Source organism: Mauremys mutica, chromosome 9 (genome assembly GCF_020497125.1).
Source record: "Mauremys mutica isolate MM-2020 ecotype Southern chromosome 9, ASM2049712v1, whole genome shotgun sequence".
NCBI classification, from domain to species: Eukaryota; Metazoa; Chordata; order Testudines; family Geoemydidae; genus Mauremys; species Mauremys mutica.
Window position 1 is genome coordinate 14,480,303 of NC_059080.1, and position 12,946 is coordinate 14,493,248.

Genomic DNA, 12,946 nt, shown 5'->3' on the forward strand with positions numbered 1-12,946 from the left:
AAATAAATCTGTTTGTCTTTAAGGTGCCACCGGACTCCTTGCTGTACTTGTTAGACCTTTGTTACCCCAGAAAGAGTTAATCCATTTTAGACTATGTCAGGTTTCAGAGTAGCAGCCGTGTTAGTTTGTATCCGCAAAAAGAACAGGAGTACTTGTGGCACCTTAAAGACTAACAAATTTATTTTAGCATGAGCTTTCGTGAGCTACAGCTCACTTCTTCGGATGCATAGAATGGAACACACAGACAGGAGATATTTATACATACAGAGAACATGAAAAGGTGGAAGTATGCATACCAACAGGAAAAGTCTAATCAATTGAGATGAGCTGCTATCAGCAGGAGGAAAAAAACTTTTTGAAGTGATAATTAAGATGGCCCATAGAAGGTGTGAGGAGAACTTAACATAGGGAAATAGATTCAATTAGTGTAATGACCCAACCATTTCCAGTCTCTGTTTAGGCCAGTGTTAATTGTATCTAATTTGCATATTAATTCAAGTTCAGCAGTTTCTCTTTGGAGTCTGTTTTTGAAGTTTTTTTGTTGCAAAATTGCCACCTTCAAGTCTGTCACTGAGTGGTTAGAGAGGTTGAAGTGTTCTCCCACTGGTTTTTGAATGTTATGATTCCTGATGTCAGATTTGTGTCCATTTATTCTTTTGCGTAGAGACTGTCCGGTTTGGCCAATGTACATGGCAGAGGGGCATTGCTGGCACATGATGGCATATATCACGTTGGTAGATGTGCAGGTGTACGAGCCCCTGATGGCGTGTCTGATGTGATTAGGTCCTATGATGGTATCACTTGAATGGATATGTGGACAGAGCTGGCATCGTGTTAGACTATGTGTTACTTAGCTGGAGGGCTGAGCCACTGACAAAGGCAACCCTCCTGACAAAGGCAACAGCTAACGGGGTGGAGTGGGGGAATAGCGTGAGAGAGAGTGTGCAGGTTCACAGCCGATGGGATGCACTCACTAGAGGAGAGTGTGCCCTATCACAGTCCCTTACAATATGTGCTAACTACTTATGCTAAACAATCTGTTTCACCTTGCATTGTATTGAGATGCTGGGATTACCTTTCCCAGAACGGAAGAAGAGCTATGTTTGGCTTTAAAGCATCTCTCTCTCACCAATAGAAATTGTCCAATAAAAGATATTACCTTACCCACCTTATCTCTCTAATTACAAAGCAATGACACACAAATCATTTTTCTTAGCTTACAAATTTGTAAAGTAACTAACATCCTTCTGTGACGTTCTCGGGGGAACACCCAACACCCCCATGTTCATCCTTATATAACCGTGTGGTATCTAATGCAAAGTTTGTCATGTTGGGTGTCTTCGGAAGGCTCATAATGTATTGAGCATTGTTGTCATGGTAATGTTATAGTAATCATTGTTATAGTAATGTTATAGGTTGTAATTTCATGTATATAGTTATGAGGCTGAAAATATATCCTCATGGCTTAAAGCAAACCCAGGCAAAAACTCTCCAGAAGCAGAGGGTCAGTTCACACCTCATCAGGATATGTATGGGACAAACCCAACCCAGCCCAGCCTCACAGGAACAAAGGACACTGGCCTAGGCAACAACAAAGGATGTGTTGGACTCTCAAGTGAGTCACCCCCCTTCCTTTGGTCCATTTGGGATGGCAATGAGGTAATGCTCACCTGACTCTGAAGGGGGGAGGGCAAAGACAAGAGGGAAGAAAGGGCATGATAAAAAGGAGAGATGTTTGCCTTGCTCTCTCTCTCTCCCACCTTCATCTATAGACATAACCACCAAGTGACTGAAGCGCTGATCAAAGGGGAGAGCCTGGCTGAAGGGCAACGAGCCAGCCTGTGGTGAGAAGAATCTAAATTTGAAAGGGCATTGAAACTGTTAAGATCAGCTTAGAATGCGTTTTGCTTTTATTTCATTTGACCAAATCCAACTTATGTTTTGACTTATAATCACTTAAAAATCTGTCTTTGTAGTTAATAAATTTGTTTATTCTACCTGAAGCAGTACATTTGGTTTGAAGCGTGTCAGAGACTCCCATTGGGATAACAAGCCTGGTACATATCAATTTCTTTGTTAAATTGATGAGCTCATATAAGCTTGCAGCATCCAGCAGGCATAATTGGACACTGCAAGATGGAGGTTCCTAGAGCTGTGTCTGGGACCGGAGATATTGGCTAGTGTAATTTGGTTGCAAGTAGCTGGGAGCAGCTTACATGGCAGAAGCTGTGTGTGAACAGCCCAGGTGTGGGGGTTCTCACAGCAGAACAGGGTAAGGCTGGCTCCCAGAGTCAAGGATTGGCAGATCACCGGTCCAGATAACACCAGAGGGGAACGTCACACCTTCCCACTCCCTGCATGCAGCCCAAACGAAAAGAGTGGTTCATGAATGATTTTTTTCTTCATCTGAAGTACTTTTGATGGACATCCTGCTTTCTCTGACTGTACAGGCCAGGTTATTCACAATTATAAGGCTCCATTTATTTTCTGTTACTCTTATATTAAAGTCACTCAAATTTGTCCCCCTTGAAATTAGATTTTAAATTTAGGATACTTAGGTTTAAAATTCTGAAGGCTTTGAAACCGCTCTTCCTTCAGGAGCTCATTCATATATTCCCTTAAGTGTGACCTTTATGATCAACTGATGACTGTTAAGCTTTTATTCTGGAGCAGTGTGTCCACATGGGGAGCATCTATTCTGGAATAACTATTGTGGAATATCTGATTCTGCAATAGTTATGCTAGCCAATTCCCCTATTTAGATCAGGCCTTGAAATGTCTAGGATCAGGTGCCTCCTCCTAGCAATGGTCTTTTGGGAGTTGAGAGTAAATAAAAATCTGTTATGGCAGTTTAACTGGCACTTCATAGACATTTCATACCCACTGCTTCCACCTCTCCCACCCTCACAAACACATGCTCACTGGTGTACACCAGTAGGTTCATTTGCATAATAGAATGTCAGTACAGGCTTTTTTGTATAGATGGGTGCTGGAGGGGCCAATGAACTTTGCAGAGGCTATGAGCATGTCTGCACTGCAGCTGGGAGCTAGGGACAGAGAAACTCAAGCTAGCAAGGCTTGACCTAGAGCACTAAAAATAGCTGTGTGGATTTTGCAGTTCCACCAGAGACTCAGGCTAGTCATCTAAGCTGAAGCCTACCTGACCTCCTGAGCATGGCTGACTAGTAGCCAGAGTCTCCACTGGTGCCACAATGTGCACAGTGCTATTTTTAGTATGCTAACTCAAGCCCTGCTAGCATGAGTCTGTTTACCTGGGCTGGGAGGCCTGCTCCCAATCGCAGTGTAGACATGCTCTGTAAAAGGCCCGGGGTAAGGAGTGAAGTTACAAGGGAGTGAGGAGGAGGAAACCCATTGGATATGGGCATTGGGTGTCCCACAATGCTCCTTGAGCATTCTCTGGCTTGCAGTCAGTCAGTGGGAGCAGCCTTGAGCCCAGGAGGGCTTTTGAGAAGCACTGTCTGAAAACAAACTTCAAGGAGATGTCTGCAGCCCAGACAAAGCCAGAGCAAGGCTATGGTGCCCAGAAGTCTTCTCAGAGAAAGCAGAAGCCACAGGTAAGTTCTGGGGATGAAAACAAGAGCCATTCTGCCCCAGCAGGCCCTGGCATGGCATGCAGGATTTTTGCTGAGGGACTCATCAGTTTCTCAGGAAATTTAAATCATTATCTAAGTAACAAAAGAAAACAAACAAAAACCCATTCCAAAGCCCTTACTGTTTAGTTGTGAAGAAAATCTGGATGTGAACTGATGCAATGCCATCTGCCTGAAAATACTGCGCTGAGAGCTGCCCCATTCATTGGAACTGTGTATTATCTCTGAAGCCTAACAATGATAATTCAAATAGTGACATAACTGATTTTATTGCTAACAATTTTAGCAGAAACATCTATCTGTGGGCACAACTGTGGCTGAATATTCCCACATCCTCTGCCCCTAGCCCTAGACTCTGACTTGCCAGGTCTGGAAGTGGGGACAAAATCATGCCCTGGATTTGGAGAAGTTGGCCTGAGTGATAGCTTGTCCCTTCCATCTGAAGTAGTGCCTCAGATGGAGGTGAGGCCTTTCTCATGAATCTGGGATTAGTTTTTTTTCTGACTAAAGCTTGTGTGGGCTTTACATTGCCTTGAAAATATAAGCTTTAAAACAACTTTATGGACTCTTTATCTTGGAAGTCTATCCTGAAGAGGTGTAGACAAGAAAGAGAAAGGACTCCGGGTGGGGTCCAGTGATCTGAATAAAACTCCCTGTCTGGGAGTTAGGGCACGTCTTCACTGGGAAAGCTAAAGCACTGCCGCGGCAGCGCTTTAACATGGCTTGTGTAGTCGTGGCACAGCACTGGGAGAGAGCTCTCCTGGCACTCTAACCCCCCCCCCCGGGCCCCCACGAGTGGAATAGCTACCAGTGCTGGGAGGGTGCACTGTCTACACGGGCACTTTACAGTGCTGAAACTTGCTGTGCTCAGAGGCACACCTGTTTTTTCACACTCCTGAGCGAGAAAGTTGCAGCGCTGTGAAGTGCCAGTGTAGACAAGCCCTTAGTTAGCATATAAGTGGTGTCTGGTATATTGCAGGAGGCTGGCTGTTTGGCTTATTATTTAGGGCCAGAGTGGGCTGCAACACTGCCTTCTCTCTCCAGTGAGGGATCAAGTTGGTTCTCTGTGATTCCAGGCAGTCTCTTTGACAGGACCATGGGAGCATGTTAGGCTGGAAATTATAGATCCAAAGGTGGTCAGGACTTTAGTCTGGGATCCTGTCAAGGTATAACAGAAAACAGGGGTGGAATATATAAAGACACTGCCCACAGACCAGGGAGAGACCTCGAGTGAGCTAGGGGTGTGAAGTAGCTCTTCAGGAAATTATGAAAAAGTACTCCATTGTTTTCTCTCATGTAATTGGGTTCATCTTTAAAAGGACTTGGAGGCAGACCCATCTGGTGAGGGTTGAGCTAATTTCAGAGGACTTGGAAGCAAAGTATGTGGCAAGTGGAGATTTTTTCACTCAGTTATATATATAATCCAGGGGTGTGGCTTTTATTCAGTTTGACCTGTCACACACCTGTCCTTCCCTGGGGATGAATCCCTCAGCACCAGCAAAGGTAAATCAAACTCTTTTGCTCATGTGGGTGAATTCTTATCTTTCAAGGAGTGATTTAGTTCTGGTCTTCTCTTGCACATAAAAGGAAGAGGAAGCAGAGTTGCAGTGTGGGTTCCTACTCCAGTACCATCAAAGAGGAGGCGGAAGTGGTATCAGCGTGGTTCTGATGATTGGAAGGAGGATTCATGGGTATTGAGCGTACCCTTTGCATCTATGGTGTAGATTCCAGGATTTTCTTCCTCTGATTGCCTGTTCAGATCTGTTATTGCTAATACCTTTGCCTTCTACGGTGTCTACTGAAATGGCTGTATCTGATGAGGATTGGAGTTGCATCCAGTAGAACAAGAGTTCTGTGTTGCAGCATCTCAGTTCCAGAGGCTGTCTGAATTGGCCTCACCACCACAAAGAATAGACTCTGAAGCTCATCTGAGTAGCTCGGGGAATAGAGGAGCTACAACTCCAAAGGACTCAATTTCTCCATGTAATTCCCATAGGACTTTATGTGCTAGGACACCACAGATACCTTGTGGGGATTTTACTAAGGTCTCTTTTCTCTGTCATCCTTGGATAATGTGGCTTTTTTATCATAGTTCCACTTGATCTCATTGGGAAGGAGGACTCCTAAGAAGCAGGAGACTGCTTCAGGAACTTTAGATCATTCTTCAGCTTCTCTCAAGAAGCTAAAAGAACAAGACAAAGTCCACTGCTTGCTCTCTGCCATCTGCCAACTAATCACTCTCTTGTCTCAGCCATTAGCCCTCAAAAATGATATGCTATCACTGGCAGTACACTTAACCTGGTTCCTCCTGCTCTGCCTACATGAAGTCCCAGGCGCACCAGTAAAATCAGTCAAAGGAAGAACACAAAGGGAAGAATTCCAAAGAGACTTGAGAAAAAGAAAAGAGAGTAAATGCCTAAAAACTACCTAAAGTTTTCTCTCTTCGAGTCATTTACATAAAATACCTCAGCTATAAATTTAAGAGTAGGCTTCACTGTTTTCTCAATAGACTAAATATGTGGAACTAATGTTAATATTTGGATTTTATGTACAGCTGAATCTGCTTCACTCTTGTGCTTTTATCAGCTTTTGCAATAGATCTGTACAATCTTCAAAATTTATTATTTGAGCTTTCACCTGAGCAAAATGACAGAGTACCACACACTAAGGAACACCAGAAACTTTATTTTTGAGGGCGTATAGCTTGTTTTAATGTAAAGTGGATATATCATGCCCAGTCAATTTCTTTCAATTGTAGGGGGCAGACAGACAGATGGACCTAAGTCCTTCCTGTCTTTTCTTTCTATTTCTCATTTAACATGCCTACATAACAAGCCCAGTTTTTAAATTTAGCTTTTAGTTTTTTGCACTTCATCCACAACTTCCAAACTGATATTTGCAGGCTCATATTCAGGATCAGCAACAGCACCTTTTGTTCCTATGTGTAAAGCATGAAAATAACACTTTGAATGTAGTTCTGTGACTAGGCGTTCAAGATATTATTTCAGGGTGTTCCCGAAGTCTTACAACAGGACTTTTCCACCACACTTTTAACTTTTACCCCCATTCATTTGCTCTCATGAAAATCTTCTTACTCCTTTTAACCTTCTCCAAAAATATACCAGAACATATAACAGATGCTGTAGTTTTTAAAATGTCTAAATGTACTCTGCTTTCAAGACAGTTTGTTTGCTTATCCTCATGATTCCCTCTAATTCTGGGAATTGGAGAAAGGGGAAAAGTATCTGTACTTTCATGGAAGCAAATTCTAGTTATAGCATATATTTTAATTTATGTTCATATGCCCTTCAAATACATTTTGGAATGTATCAACTGGTTGATTACACATGGAATAACTAGACAGCACAAATGATTGCATCAAACATTTATTTATTTTTAAATTCTCTTTAGCTGACTGCAAATTATATAGAAAATGCCTTACCCACCATTTGATCCATGAAGACTCACTCTAGTTACAAAAAGACCACAACTACTAATGGATGTTTTTCTCTTCAGGCACCCCACAGGCTTATGTTAACTGTCAAACTGGGAGGATGATCTAGTGGGGGGTAGGTCTGTCTTGGGTCTGGTACAATTCAATATTTTCATTAATGACTTGCACAATGGAGTGAAGAATATGCTTACAAAATGTGTGGAAAACACTGTGATGGGATCCCCAGGGTACAATCTGGAACTGTGGGACCATTGTACTCCCTTAACTCTTTAGCCTGGGTTGTCTCTCACAAAGCTATACTAGTGATAAGCAGCAACACCCCTTCTGGCACTGTGATCACTCAGCCATCAGCATGTGGAGCCCCACACCCAGCTGTATTACATGAATGCTCCCTGAGCCACTCACAAATCATACAGAGAGGCACCAAGCAATCACTCCAGCCGGGCACCCCAGAAATATGCCATCTTACACTGCTCAAGACTCCCTTGGGCAGTGCAAGCTCATTAATTAGTTTGCCACTTCAAAGGAAAGCGGGCATATACCACCCTTTGTAAACTGAGCTGAGATTCCCCAAGCACTTCAACCAAAAGCACAGTTTTAGGTAAAATATAAAACAGATTTATTAATTACAGAAAGACAGATTTAAGTGATTATAAGTAGCAGGCATAGAGATCAAAATTGGCTACAGAAGAAATAAAAATATAAACAGTCTAAATTTCAACTTTAAAAGACTAAGCAAGATTTTAATGAAGCAGTTTCTCATGCTAACAGATGTTACAGGCAGCTCACAAGTCCTCAACACAGATTGGACTGGTCCCTTCCTGGGACCACTCTCCCTAGTTCCAAGTCTTTGACTTCCAGATGATTTTCCAGGTGGTGAGATGGGGTGAGGGTGAAGAGGCCAAGTGATGATGTCACTTCCCCTCTTGTATACTTTCTTCCAGCTGCTGGAAAGATCCTTGTTGTGACATGGGGGTCAGGCAGTGCTCATTGTGTACATGCCTTCTCTAAGAAACCTCTGGGTTAGTGAATTCTTCTTAATGGGCCATTAAACCCTGTCAGGCCATGATGATTGCTCCTTTCTCCCTACTGAAAGGCCAGCTGTGGGCATCTCCCAACTTCACAACGTATTTCAGTAACTCATATAGCAGTACTTCATAACTTCACATACAATGATAGTACATACAATTCAACAGGATATTAATGTTCAACGAATCAAGACTTCTTAAATGATACCTCACAAGGCATACTTTGTACAAAACATAGCATAATCATATGACTGTGGTGCATATGGGGGTTCCAGGGTGCTACTTTGGGGTACAGAGTGTCACAGACACCAACGTGGAAGGAGTTGAAAGAACTCTGAAGGACAGGATTAGAATTCAAAAGGGCCTTGATACATTGGAGAATTGGTCTGAAATCAACAAGATGAAGTTCAATTCAATTCCTGCCCTTAGGAAGGAAAAAATCAAATGCACAAATACAAAATGGAGAAAAACCGACTAGGCAGTAGTACTGCTGAAAAGGATCTGGGGATTACAGTGGACCACAAATTGAAGATAAGCCAACAGAGTGATTCAGTTTTGCAAAAGGCTAATATAATTTGGGGATGTTTTAGCAGAAGCATCATATGTAAGACATAGGAGGTAACTGTCCCTCTCTCCTTGGCATCGGCAAGGCCTCGCCTCAGCTGGAGTACTCTCTCTCCAGTTCTGGGCTTCACACTTTAAGAAAGATGTGAACAAACTGGAAAGAGTCCACAAGAGAGCAACAAAAATGATAAAAGGTTTATAAAATCTGATGTACAAGGAAAAGTAAAAAAGCTGGGTATGTTTAATACAGAGAAAAAAAGACTGAGAGGCCCCTGATAACAGTCTTCATATATTAAGGGGATGTCCACTGATGATCGGAAGGAATCTGTTCAATATACAGCAAGGGAAAAACTATACTTATAGTTAGAAAGTTAAGTACTGGAATAAGTTACCAAGGGAGATTGTGGAATCCCCGCCATTGGAGATTAAAAAGGTTAGACAAACACCTGTTGGGGATGGTCTAGATTTACTTGGTCTTGCCTCAGTGTGGAGGGGAATGGACTAGATGACCTCTCAGTGTCCCTTCCAGCCTCTATGAGTTATTTACCCTTTGTGGACAGGTGGATAGACTATTCAAGCTGGTGTTAGTGGTTCTACCATTCTATGAATGTTGTTCAGAAAGTGAAAATAAAGAGTGATGAAACTAGAGAGGAGGATGCTTAAGGAATGAAGAATCAGGCAGGAATGTGCTTGTGCCTAGTGCTCCACCTAGATATGTTCATGCAACAAGACTATTATTATTTTTCTAAGCACCTACAATGTGCTTGGCCTTGTACAATACACAAAAGGAAAGGCCCTGAATTGAAGCACTTAAGAACTCCCCCCTACCCCCCATATATAGAAATGAGGACACAATGAGACAATCAGGGATGGGGATAAATTAATGTTTTAAAAATGTGTATCTTCTCCCCATAACTGTACACTCACTTCTTGTGGGTTCCTGTGGAAGAAGTGGGTTTTTAAGGGGGATTTGAATGAGTAGAGTGTGGTAAGCTGGGTGAAGAGGTCATAGAGGGCAGTGAAAAAATACATAGATTGAAATAAAGGATGGAAACTTATGGCTTATCAAGACAAGCATCATGGGTGGAATAGAGGAGTCAAGGGTTACATGAGAAGCAATAATGTCAGATGTTTGCTGTGGCAGTTGTGTAGGGATCAAAGGCCAGAACAAAAAGTTTGTATTTGATGTGGTGTGCCTTAAAGGGATTTAAAAATGAGGATGACATAGATAGTTGGGAGAGTATGACAGCTGGTCAAAAAATAGTAAAGATTTGTCATGAAATATTTTGAAATTTTTATTGTACAGTTTTCTAAAGAAATGGTTAATTCTGAATTTTTTGGTGAAAATTTTTATCAAATATTTGGTTTATAAAACTTTCATGTTTCCCCCACCTCTTGGTCATCCTTTTCTCCCCTTATTCCCTTTTTCTTTTTTGCCACTGAAATAAGGAGTGGGAGGGGAAAATGAAAAACAAAAACAAACTGTAAAGGGTTTGGGGATTTAATAGAAAAAAGATCATTTTTAAAAAATGAAAATATGCCATTTATGTATTTAGGAAGAATTCATAGGTTTACAAATCCTTGTCATGTAAATACCAGAACCAAAAGAATAATCATTACAACAGTGAACTTATGTGTAAAGAGATATTATGCAGAAATATAGTAGTCTAATCTCTCTACTTAATGCAGTGTTACCATACTACAGAGTATTATAGCACCTATGATATGTTGTTTTTAGTGATTTTATTACACTGAATGAAATCTCTGATTACACATTTTTAACAGACCAGGCATGTTTATAAAAAATTAATATGCAAAAAAATTGGACAGGCATCCTGATGTTTTTGAAGGTGAATACACTTTGAGTACTGAATAGAAAGTAACCAATATCTAAGTATCTATTTGTCCTTTGTTTTCTGGCTGTGTAATTGGTACATTAATTTTTCCATAAAAACAACCACCTCTATTTTTAACTAAAAATTAAATTATTTCTAAAATCTAAAATTAGCAGCTGTGTTTTGGACAGACAGGAGAGGGCTATGGTGGCCATCAGGGAGGCTAGACATAAGGAGACTGCAGTAGTCAAGATGGAAGATTCTCAGGGCTTGGAGAACTGTTTTAGCCAGTGGGACAGAGGGGAAAAATCATATTATGGCAGTAGAATGTTGGTATGTCTGAATGTGAGAGAAGGAAAGTCTAGGGTGACACTTCAGGTTGTGAGCCTGGGCTCATATTAAAAATAAAAAACACTAGTGTTTCTCTAGTATTTATTTTTTAAAGGTAGAAAAAGTGACTTCCTGGTCCTGTTGAAATCAATGCAAAATTTGCCACTGACTTCAAATGGAGCTAGGATTTCCCAATAGTCCCCATCAATGTGCAACATTTGTTAATTCCTTGCAAGAAATATGTGCAAGATACTGCTGTGACATGGATTGCTGGGCTATCTTTCAACTCTTCTTTGGCATCTTAATAGATATTGATTTATTCAGAGCAGACTATTTGTATGTTTCAGAATTTGGGGACAGATGCCCATCCCTTATATGCTGTGTATTTATCAGTAGATACCAGTGCCTATAGCATACCTCTCTTACATATGACACTAATTAACAAGTAGTAGCTGGGATAATGGTCACTATGTATGTTTCCATTACTGTCTTTGTTCTTTTCAGGAATGAATATACAAGTAATAGAATCTGAATATTCTGTATGTACCCCAAAATATTTATTTTATCATTTGAAAAATACACTTTTTTCAATAGATGTTATTTATCGAGTTCCATCAGTGATCTTGGTGATGTACAAACCATACAGGAATACACTGTGCCTGCCCCAAGAGCCCCCAACACAAAATAATTCAGATGTAGTTCACCAGACAAAGTCATAATTCAAAAGGTGAGTAGAATTATTTTCTTATGTTATTTTTAGGGGTGTAGATTAATCACAGTTAACTCACGTGATTAACAAAAAATGTAATCATGATTAAAAAAGTTAATTTATTTTAGATAGTAGCCACATATGGACATGTCCAGAATCTTTTTGATCTGTTATTTGGGTATTAATGTCTTATGTCACAACAGTGTTAATTTTAATGTTTATTATTTTTCATATTGCTTAGAATAATGCATAGATTGAATTGTCTTAATCTTTGTCAATGCTGACTATAGATCCTGCATTTTTAAAACTTACAGTAGCATGATCCACTCCATGCTCTTTGATACACTTGTCATACTTATTTATCAAAATTAACAAAGATTTTTTTAAAAGTACAAAAGACCAGACTAGCTTGGGTAATATTTAGGGCTGTCAATGAATCGCAGTTAACTCACACGATTAACCCCAAAAAATTAATCGTGATTAATCTCACTGTTATACATTTCAATTGGTATTCTATTGTTTTACATATTTTTGGATGTTTTTCTACATTTTCAAATATATTGATTTAAATTACAAGCACAGAATACAAAGAGTACAGTGCTCACTTTATATTATTTTTATTAGAAATATTTGCACTGTAAAAATTATAAAGAAATAGTATTTTTAATTCACCTCAGACAAGTACTCTTTATCATTCTACTTTTGTAAATTCAACTTACATGGTAAAGAGATGGTACTACAGTACTTGTATTAGGTGAACTGAAAAATACTATTTAGTTTTTTTACACTACAAATATTTTTAATAAAAAATAAATATAAAGTGAGCACTGTACACTTTCTATTGTGTTGTAATTGAAATCAAAATATTTGAAAATGTAAGAAACATCCCAAAATATTTAATAAATGGTATTCTATTATTAATTGCACAATTATATTTTTAATCGCTTGACAGCCCTACTTATTTTATATAAAATGCTTACATTGGTAGATTATTGTCTACAATTTACAACTGGAAAGAAAGTCAAACAAATGGAATAGACTTGATACTAGCAGAAGTTAATATATCTAACACTAAGTTCCACCACCAGTAGATGACAAATTCTTACTAACATAGCCTAATACTTGTAAGTGCTTCTTGCATCTAATAAAATAGCACTACTTATGATCCACAGTGGCAGCATGCCATACTATTCCAGGAGGCCAAAAATCATTTGATGGTAGAGTGCGACTGCTCAAATAGGGTGCAATCCTGCAAACTCAAACCCTGAAAGTGAACTGGTTGAAATTCAGAACTACTTTTCCTCTCAATATAATTAGCTTTCCTAATCTCTGATAACCAACCAACTTGTTCCCTGTTATTGTGGATTAACAACAGTTTGAGGGCTCCCATCCAATATTTGTAGAACCCCTTTCTG